Source organism: Falco biarmicus, chromosome 4 (assembly GCF_023638135.1).
Source record: "Falco biarmicus isolate bFalBia1 chromosome 4, bFalBia1.pri, whole genome shotgun sequence".
Lineage (NCBI taxonomy): Eukaryota > Metazoa > Chordata > Aves > Falconiformes > Falconidae > Falco > Falco biarmicus.
Window position 1 is genome coordinate 65654018 of NC_079291.1, and position 9442 is coordinate 65663459.

Sequence of the window (9442 nt, forward strand, 5' to 3'; positions counted from 1 at the left end):
CTAATTTTTGCATCATTGCAATAAATCCATCTTCCAGCCGTCAGCTACAATCTGCCTTTGCTGCCGTTCACGTGCGGCTCTGCGCGGGGTGCTGGGGGTGAGGGGGAGCAGGTGCAGGAGCATCCAGTGCTGCCGGTCCCAGGAGGGGTCCCCAGGGTCCCTGTTAGGGCTGGAGCCAAACTGGGAACTTGGGGCAATGTTAGGAGGGAAAAAAGCAACTGCTGGCACCCAGCTACCACCCTGCTGGTGCATCACACCTCGGTTGAGGATGGAGGGGTTCTCAGGAGCATCGAGTGGCTGGGGTGTTGGGGCATGGGACCCCCAAGGGGCTCAGACCCGCTGCCTCCCTGGAGAGGCCCCGGAGGAACTGGGAAGGCCTGGAGACGGTGCTGTCAACCCAGTACCAGTAAATCCCGGCAATGCCCCTGCCTGCGGGCAACCCGGCAGAGGCGGGGGGAGCCTTTTCCCAGCAGCCCCCCTCCCCGAGGTGAGTGTGGTTGTGCGCTGGAGACGCCGTGTCTGTCCTTCGCAGGCTCCAGCCCCAGACCAGAGCAGCGGGGGAGCCGGGGGGTGGGGGTGGGGGGCATGCTGGGCAGTGGCAGAGCTCCAGGGATGGCCGGCTGCCCCCTCCCCAAAGCCCGCCCCCTCCACCCCCAAGCCCTGGGCTTCCCTTGGGGGTTCAGTTTGGGGGTTAGGAGGTGGCAATGCAGGGCCCAGTCATCCTGAGCATCTTCTGCTGGGACTTGGTGGCTTTTTCAGCTGAGGTTTGTCCGGGGGGGCTGCACCCCGAGGGCACCTCAGGATGGGAGGCTGCACAAGGAGTTGGGGTTCCCACCCAGTTGGCACCCGGACAGCCTTCAGGGATGCTCCCACATGCCCTGCCAGGGTGCTCCCGAGGAGCAGGACCCCATCTGGGGGAAGATTTTGGTGCCCCATCCCATCCCCTGCCTGGGAGGGGGCTCTGCTGCCCAGACCCACCCCTGCACTGCCTGGAGCCAGGGCCAGCCAGCAGCCGCTGATGGCACCCAGCCGAGGGCCGGGGCAGCGCAGGCAGGAGGTGTGGGCAAGGATCCCACCGCAGGCAGGAGGTGTGGGCAGGGATCCCACCGGGGAGATGAGTCTGCTGGGCCTCAGCCAGGCCAGGAGGCCCCACAGCCGCAGCCCCCAGCCCAGAGCTGGCATGGCAGGAGGGCGAGGAAGGCTCATTCGGCAAGCAGGGACCCCTATGCCCTCCCCAGGGTGGTTTCCCCATTACTGGGGGGCACATGGCTGCCTGCCCCCCTCCCCCTCCGGGACTGGGCAGGAGGAGGCTGGTGGGGTGCAGCAAAGCCCCCCCATCTCTGCTGCCCCTTCCCGCAGCCGCCTGCTGACGCTTTCCGGCAGGATGCGGTAACGCCGGTGGGAGTGGGCTCACCCCCACGGGCAGGGGGTTTCAGGAACTGGCAGCCCCCAGACGCCAGTGTACAGGGCAGCATGGCCTCCCTGCCACCTCAGCCTGACCCTGGACACCTAGACCCCCACCCTGCCTGGGGACACCCACCCCAGGCATGTCCCTGCCCGGCTGCAAGACCCCCACAGCCGCTTTGCCCTGGGGTCCCTGCAGGACCCACCTCAGGCTAATGGGGCGAGGGCTGGGAGGGGACAGGGGGGCTGAGGGCACCGTGAGTCACTCATCTATAATTCTTTTGCCCCGTTTTGTCCCTTTTCTCTCCTTTTCCTGTGCTTTGCCAGCCCTGGCACTCGCTGCGGCGGGGTAAGGAAGGGCGCTGTGCATAGCAATGAGATTGATTGACCCCAGTGACCTCGGCCAGGGCCAGGGCTCCCTCCAGGGCACCCAGGTCACCGGCTGCTGACCATCACTGGTTGCCACGGTGACACCAGCGGTCCCCACGGATGGCTGGGGTGCTCTGGGATGCAGGGGGGGGTGCCGGGGCAGGTCAGCATGTCAAAGCTGCTGCGTTAGTGGGATGCTGCTGGCTTGGGGTTAAATTCCCGGCCCGAGTGGCACCGAGGGGAGTGGGACAGGGGGTGCAGGGGGTGCCAGGAGCCCCCGCTGAGGGTCGCTGTAGTGTGTTCCTTGGGGAAACTGAGGCACGGAGGGCTGCCTGGGTGGTGCAGCAGGAACCCGGGAGTGCTGGCCCCGGATGGGAGCCCCGGGGTGTGGAGGGGGGAAGGGGTGGAGGAGGGGTGGGGAGGTGGGGGGTGCAGGGCAGGATAGAGGGGTGCCGGGTTGGGGGTGCAGAATTGGGGGTGCGGGACACAGTCCCGCCCGGGCCCCCCATTCCTGGGCTCCCGCTGCCCTCTAGCGGGCAGCTCCGCCCCGGCCCCGGCCCCGGCCCCGGCCCCGGCCCCGCGCCCCGGGCGCCCCCGGCAGCCGCCCCCGCCCCGTCCCGGGGGCCCGTGGGGGGGACACAGGGGCGCGCGCGTCGCGGCGCAGCCCCCCGCGCTGGGGGCCCGGCCCCGGCAGCCCAGCCCCCGGCGGCTCCGGCCCAGGAGCCCGGCGGACCGGGCCACCCCCTGGGGCCGCCGTCCCCCCACGGGGGGGACACGTCGCGGACACGCCCCCGGGGGAAGGGGCCGGAGGGAGGCGGGAGCTGCGGGCGGGGCCGGGGCTTAAACCGCCCGACGCGCCCTCGGGGGGCAGCGCCCCGGCGGCCTCGCACCCGCTACGGCCGCGCCAGGGGGCGCGGGGGCACCCACGGGGGTCCTGCCCCACGGGCCGCTGCTGGGGGTCCCCGTGCCCCCTCCCCCGGGCCCCTCCCCTCCCCCCCAGGCCCCGCTGCCCCCGGCCCGCGCCTCCTGCAGTGCTCTCTCTGGACGCCAGGTGGCGCCACGAGCCCTCCAGGGCCGCGCCGCGGCCAGAACGGGGCGGGCTCAGCCCCGACCCCCGCCCGGCACCGGCACCGACCCCAGCCTGGTCCCTGTCCCTGTGCCCAGCCCCAGCCCTGTCCCAGTCCCCAGCCCTGTCTCAGTCCCCAGCCCTGTCCCTGTCCCCAGCCCTGTCCCTGTCCCAGTCCCCAGCCAGGTCGCTGTCCCTGTCCCCAGCCCCCTGTTCCTGTCCCCAGCTCTGTCCCCGACCCAGTCCCCAGCCCCCAGCCCTGTCCCTGTCCCCAGCCCCCAGCTCTGTCCCTGTCCCCAGTCCTGTCGCTGTCCCCGACCCAGTCCCCAGCCCTGTCTCCAGCCCCAGCCCACTGCCCCATGCTGGGCTGATGCTCAGCATCCTGTAGGTGTGTGACACCCCCAGGCTCTCCCTGCACCAGCCCTTGGTGGCACCTGGCAGGCTGAGTCACCCTGGGCAGCCCCGGGTTGGTGGCACCTGGCTCAGCACACCAGGGATGTGTGACCGGGGCCGGGAAGTCCTGGGTTCTGCTTCTGCTCCGCTGACGTGGGGTGAGATATGGACGGGAGTGGAGAGAGGCCCAGGCCCAAGGGGTGGGGGCTGGGGCACATTTGGGACTGGGCAGTGGGTCCTGCCCGGTGGGTCCTGCCTGGGGTTCAGCTGGCTCCTGGCAGCCAGGACGTGAAGTGTAACCACCACCCTGTGACAGGGACACACAGGCTGGCGTCCGCTGCCACCAGGGAAGCTGGAACAGGGTCAATCCACGTCCAACCTGGGCAGCAGTGGGGTGCCCGGCACCCCAGGGCTGCCCTGCACCACGGGGCCTGGGGGGAGGCAAGGGGGGGCTCAGCCATCCTCGCCGGCCCCTGGATCCTTCCTCTTCCCATCAGTTATTCGGGGAGGTGGCACCTCCACGCCCAGCCCGGTGCCCTGCGCCATCCCGGGGTGCCAGCAGCAGCAGGGATGTGTGGGGCTGGCGAGGGGGGGACCAGGGGGAGGCCAGCACCCCTGCTCGTCCCTGCTTCTTGTCCCCCAGCCTGTTGCGGTTGGAGCCACGGAGTGGAAGTAACACGCGGTGACACCGCTGCCCAAAAAGCCACCACCAGAACAATAGTCGGGAGCGCGGAGGATGCAAGAGGCCACGCTGCCCCCAACGCTTGCCAAGGAGCCAGGCACAGCCCTGGGGACACCCTGCAAGGGCACCTGGCCTGGGCATCCCACCCAGAGGATGTCCCACCTTGCCGGGTGGCCACTGATGAGGGCACCGTGCTAATGAGGAAGGCCTGATGTTGCCAAGAGTGGGACCAGGGCTGTCGTGCTGGGGTCACAACCAAAGGGCTCTGTCCCCTCTGACCCTAATGGGGAGAGAGCGAGGGGAAGAGAAAATGGCAGGCGAGACAACGGAGGAGAGGGGTTGCTTTGCCTTTAAAATAATGCAGCAAAATTAGCAGCTCTGCAGTCATTAATATGCAAAAATGCAAATCAGGAGGTAATTAAGCTGCAGTCCTCCGGAGGATATTTCCATCATAATGAATTCTATTGTCAGGGAAAGAGCAGCCAGGCGGATTTATGTTGCTTACATGAATATAAAATATGAGTATCAAAGTGTTGTCCTTGCTGCCTGCTGCAGACCCCTGCCCCGGGTGGAGGAGGGCACAGGGCACGCAGGGCACAACGTCCCTGTCCCTTGTGCCGCCCCCTTGCCCATCGCCAAGGCAAGGCAGCAGCCAGGGGACCTGGATACCTGCAATAAGGGTGGGGGGAGCCTCTCCCTGCCCCCCTCCCTCTGCACCACATCCCCCAGCAAACCCTGCAACCACCCAGCAGTGCACCAGTGACATCCCCTGTGGTGCCCACCGGCGCTGAGCCCTGTGCTGGGGCTGTGCCGGCTCTCCATCTCCCCAAGGGCCAAAGAGGGACTGGGGACACCCAAGCCAGGGGTGACTCTTCCCCCCACGGTCCTCCGTGGGTCCCCCAGCAGCACCAGGGCTGTGTCTCCATGGGTGGACCCAGCATCCAAACCCACCAGGACCCCCTGCCCCGCTCCTGGCTGGACTCCCGGGAGAGTTTCTCTGTCTGTGCCTTCCCTGTGAGCACGCTGGGGGCTCGAGCCCACGTGAGGCTGGTGGTGGGGCGCACAGAGACCCTCGGACACCAGGATGGTGGGGACCTCAAGCTGTCAGGATGACATATGGGTACCCCCAGCGTTCGGGGGTGGTGGGGGCAGCCGGACCGCTGTGCCATGCAAGAGATGGACCAGCCAAAAGGCCTCCGGGTTGGTCCCCATCTGCCGGGTCAAATCCCTCCCGCGAGCTGCCCATGGGTGTCACATCCCCCCAGCAGCCCCCGCCAGCACCCCGGGTGCGAGCCAGGGCACAGCCTTCCCCTTTCCATTCCCGCCAGCGGTGTCCGCCACGGAAAATAAACCGAAACCCACCCAAACCGAAATAGTTGGCTGGGTGCCACCCTGCAGCTGCCGTCTCCCGGCTCAGCCTGGCAATTTTTCAAATGTCAAGGCGAAAGGCTGCGGGGCCGCCAGGCTCGGGGGCTCGTCGCTGGGGCGGGGGGGGGGGGGGGGGGGGGGGGCTGGGGGACTAGGAGGGGGGACGGGAAGGGGTGCGCAAGAGGGGGGAAGGGACACCCGCAACCCCCTGCAGCTTGTCATTGTCATCCCTGAGGTGGAGGTGGTGGGCTGGGGAGGGGTGGGGGGGAGCTGGTTATGGGTTAGATAGAAGGGAACCGGCTCCATCTTAGCGTTGCTGTGGTCGAGGCGAGAGAAGAAGATTCTCAAACACAAAAAAAAAGCTAAAAAAAAAAAAAAAGAAAAAAAAGAAAAAAGAAAAAAGCAGGAAAGGAGACAGGCAAACAGGAGCAGCTGCTCCCCGGAGATGAAGGGCTTTTTTCTTTCTTTCCAAAGCCACAAAAGTTCTCGCTCTCAGGCTCAGGAGCCCCCTGCCATGGCCCCCCCCTGCCCCGTGCCACCGAGGCAAGCATGGCCAGACAGCTGGTGGCCAAAGGCTGGAAGTTGTGCTTGCCATCCGAGGGCTCAGGGAGCCAGAGCTGAGCTCGTCCCCACCCCAGGGCATCCCCTTGGCTTGCCCACAGGGAAGGGTCCTCCTGCCCGGGGCACCCGGCGTTTGGATGGACCTACCATTCCCAACAGGACCATCCTCATCCTCGGCGTGGCCAAGGGCTGGGTGACCCTGCCCAGGGTGGCATGCAGGTGCCTCACAGCCGAGCTGACAGACCTAACCCAGGGGTCTCCCCCCGGTCGTCCCCCCCCCCCGCCGTGGCCCTGCCCCCCCCCCCCCACCATGCTCAGCCCCACCGTGCACCTGTGAAGCCGGAAACCTTCACCTCCCCAGTGGAGCCCGGAGCGGGGGCGCAGGGGGGCTGGGGAGGGGGCGCCAGGGCAGGGGGCTGCCTCCCTTTCCTCCTCCTCACGCTCACCCTCTCACCGAGAAATCGCTCCTTGTCCCAGGCGGGGGCTCCTGGCTCTGACACCCCATCCCTAGGGAGGGGGGACCCCTCCTGGGTGCCTGCACATGCAGGTGCTGTGGGTGCTCTGTGGTTGGGTGCACAGGTGGGCACATTGGGTGCTCTGTGGGTGGGTGCACAGGTGGGTGCCCTCCCTGTGTGACACCTCCACCAGCGGGCATCAGAGCTGTGGAGCCATGATGGGCACCGTCCCCCTCCCTGCCACCCTCCTGAGCTCCACCAGGGCCATCAGGCGTGGGCAGGGTGCTGGGGGGGGCTCAGGGGAACCATGCACAGCCCCCCCCCCCGGCTGTGTCCCAGCCCCCACACCCAGGGTCACAGAGCCCGATGCGGTCGGGGGTGCTGGGTTTCCCAACTTTTTGGGGGGCTTGTGCCCCAGGTGGGCTGCAGGGGGGGGTCAGAGGGTTGCACGGATGATGGATGAGCAAAAGGGGTTTGCAGTGGTGGTGGCTGACAAACTGAAATGGAACCAGCCCTTGAGGAGCCCAGAAATGGAGCAGGCTGAGGGGTAGAGTCCCAGATTTACCCCCCCTAGCCCTGAGGACAGACACCCCCTCCTCCACCATGAACATAGGGGGTCACAGGGTCCCTGACCATTGTCCCAAAGCCACCAAATCCATCTCACAGCAGATGGCAGGGGCTGAGCTGTTGGGGTGCTATGAGAAGGGTACACCCACATGCCACCGCCCTGAGAGGGACCCCCGAGGGCATCGGGGCATTTTCTTCAGTCACCCCCATGGCAAGGTCCCAGTATGGTCCCAGCAAAGGCTCATGTCCCCATCCCTGTCCCGGGAGGGGGATGTGAGAGCCACACGGCCCCCACAGGGCTGGGAGGCTGCAGAAGAGGGCGGATGGGAGAGGAGCACCCGTGTTTACACACAGGGACTTGCAAATCCCCCCCGTCCCCCCACCCTCCCCCTCAGCAGCAGCTCCTCTTGAGGTTTGAGGTGACATCCTGCTTTCTGCATCTCGTTGTCACCCCAGCCCGGGGGGCCCCTGGAGCAGGTAGAGAAACCGCAGAGGCAGTGGAGGCAGGGCCGGGGGGGCACGTACCCCTGTCCAGCTCCAGCTGCACCCAAAAGATGATGACTACACCGAAGACGAGTCAAGTGCCAATGAGCCCCCCACCCTCCTTGCACGGCTTGTGGGGGGCACACCGTGGGGCAAGGAGCTCACAGGTGCCTTTCCCAAGCTCCCCATCCCTGTCTCCTTCCCCTGTTCTGGGGAAAAAACCTGCCAATGTTCAGGGCTACGAGCTACCAGGGAAGGAGAAGCATGAGCTATAAATCGGGGTGACATCCTCCTGCCCAGCAGCAGGTTGGAGCAGGTGAAGCCTTTTGCATCAGAGATTTATTTTGGGAGCACGTGTGCAGGGGCAGGATTGGAGGCAAGCAGCGAGATCTGCCCTGCAGCCCATCACCCAGCACCCCGGCTGCGCACACCTCAGCACCCACATGCCCTGGGCACCCCTGGACCCAGAGCGCAGCCGGTTGTAGCTTTACCGCTCATGAAAATAAATAGAAGGATGATACCTGTCATCTCAAACTGGGGGATGGAGGTGGGATGCGGGGAGGGGAGCACTCCCCGTTCCCCTGAATTAACCCCGGAGGAAAGCTGTAGTGCCAGCTCCAAGCACCCTGTGCGGGGCAGCTATGCCCCCCACCCCAATGACGAGCCCAGGGGTGCTGTGTGGGTGCCCCAGCAGGCAGGAGCAGGGGAAGCCAAGGCACTTGGCACTTGTTTTAGCTGTGAGCACAGCTCGATGCAGAGATAAGATAAGGCGTCTGCCGGCTGCCAAGTTAAACTGAGGTCACTGCAAACCCAGGCAGGTGAACGTGCCCCTGCAGCCCCAGCTCACATACACACACATCCAGATGTATATTTTCATTTCAGGCAGATTTGTGTCCTTCCACATGGCTCTCCCGGCCAGTTTGGTAAAAAGGCCCCTTTTCCCACCATACCAAGCATTGAGGGCAGCTGATGGCAGTGCCAAGGGTTTCCCAGCACCTTGTTACCTGATTTTGCTCAAAATCTGAGCAGGTCGCTCTGTGGGAGATGAGCAGCTTCTTGGGCAGCCAGGCTTCTGCTTCACAGCTCGAGTTGGGTGTCGGGGGCTTCCCCTCCTGGTGTGGAGCTGGGGCTGGTGTGGGGCTCAGCTGTCAGGGCACGATCCTGCCAGCTCCCAGCCGCCTCGATGCACCGGCTACTCTGTGCCCCAGCTGGCAGCACCCCTGGCAACCCCTGGGGCTGGCAGCATCCCTGGCATCCCCTGGGGTGGCAGCATCCCTGGGGCTGGCAGCATCCCTGGCATCCCCTGGGGGTGGCAGCACCCCCGACATCTCCAGGGGCTGGCAGCACCCCTGGCACCCTTGGGGGTGGCAGAGCTGGCTCCCTGTGCCCCCTCCCTGGCAGCTCCTGGGGGGGCTTTGACGCTGCTAGTCACTGAAAGTTTTGAAAGCATCTTCAAAAGCGGGGGCTGTCCGGGACCGCAGAGCCAGGGCTCGGCTGCATGTGTGGGCACTTCAGAGCCTTCGGCACAGCTAGGGTCACCTTCTGCCCTTTCCTCTCCCCTTTCCTAACGTGCTCTTTTCCTCCCTTAAGCTCCTGATTTGAAACAAAGCTATCACGAACCCCCCGCTCTCCTGACTCGGAGCTTTCTGGAGGCCTCAAAAGAGGAGGAAGCCCCTGGGGATCTGAAAACTGGGTTGGAGGAGATCTGGGAGCCCGGGCCAGGGGCTGCCTGTTGCAGCAAAAGGCACATCCAGAGTTTATTAAGGGTAAAAAGTCCCTTCGCTACACTGAGGCCTCCTCTCCCCACCCGAGGATGCTCCCCGCAGCCCCCCCGGATGCAGGTTCACATTGTGGGGTGGGGAGGGGATGCAGGAGGTGGGGGCAATGCCGGGGGAAGCATCGCAGCTGGATTCAAATGGGAGACGCCTGACAGATGGGTCTGCCCTAGATTTCATGACTGGCTGCCGTTAATCTGGCTTCCTGCACCCTCCCCCCCCAGCCCACCTCCCCATGTCTTGGGGCTGCACCAGGGCTCCCCGCTGCTGGGGTGGGGGCTGGCAGGGCCCTGCGGGGACACAGGGTAGGGGCCACAGT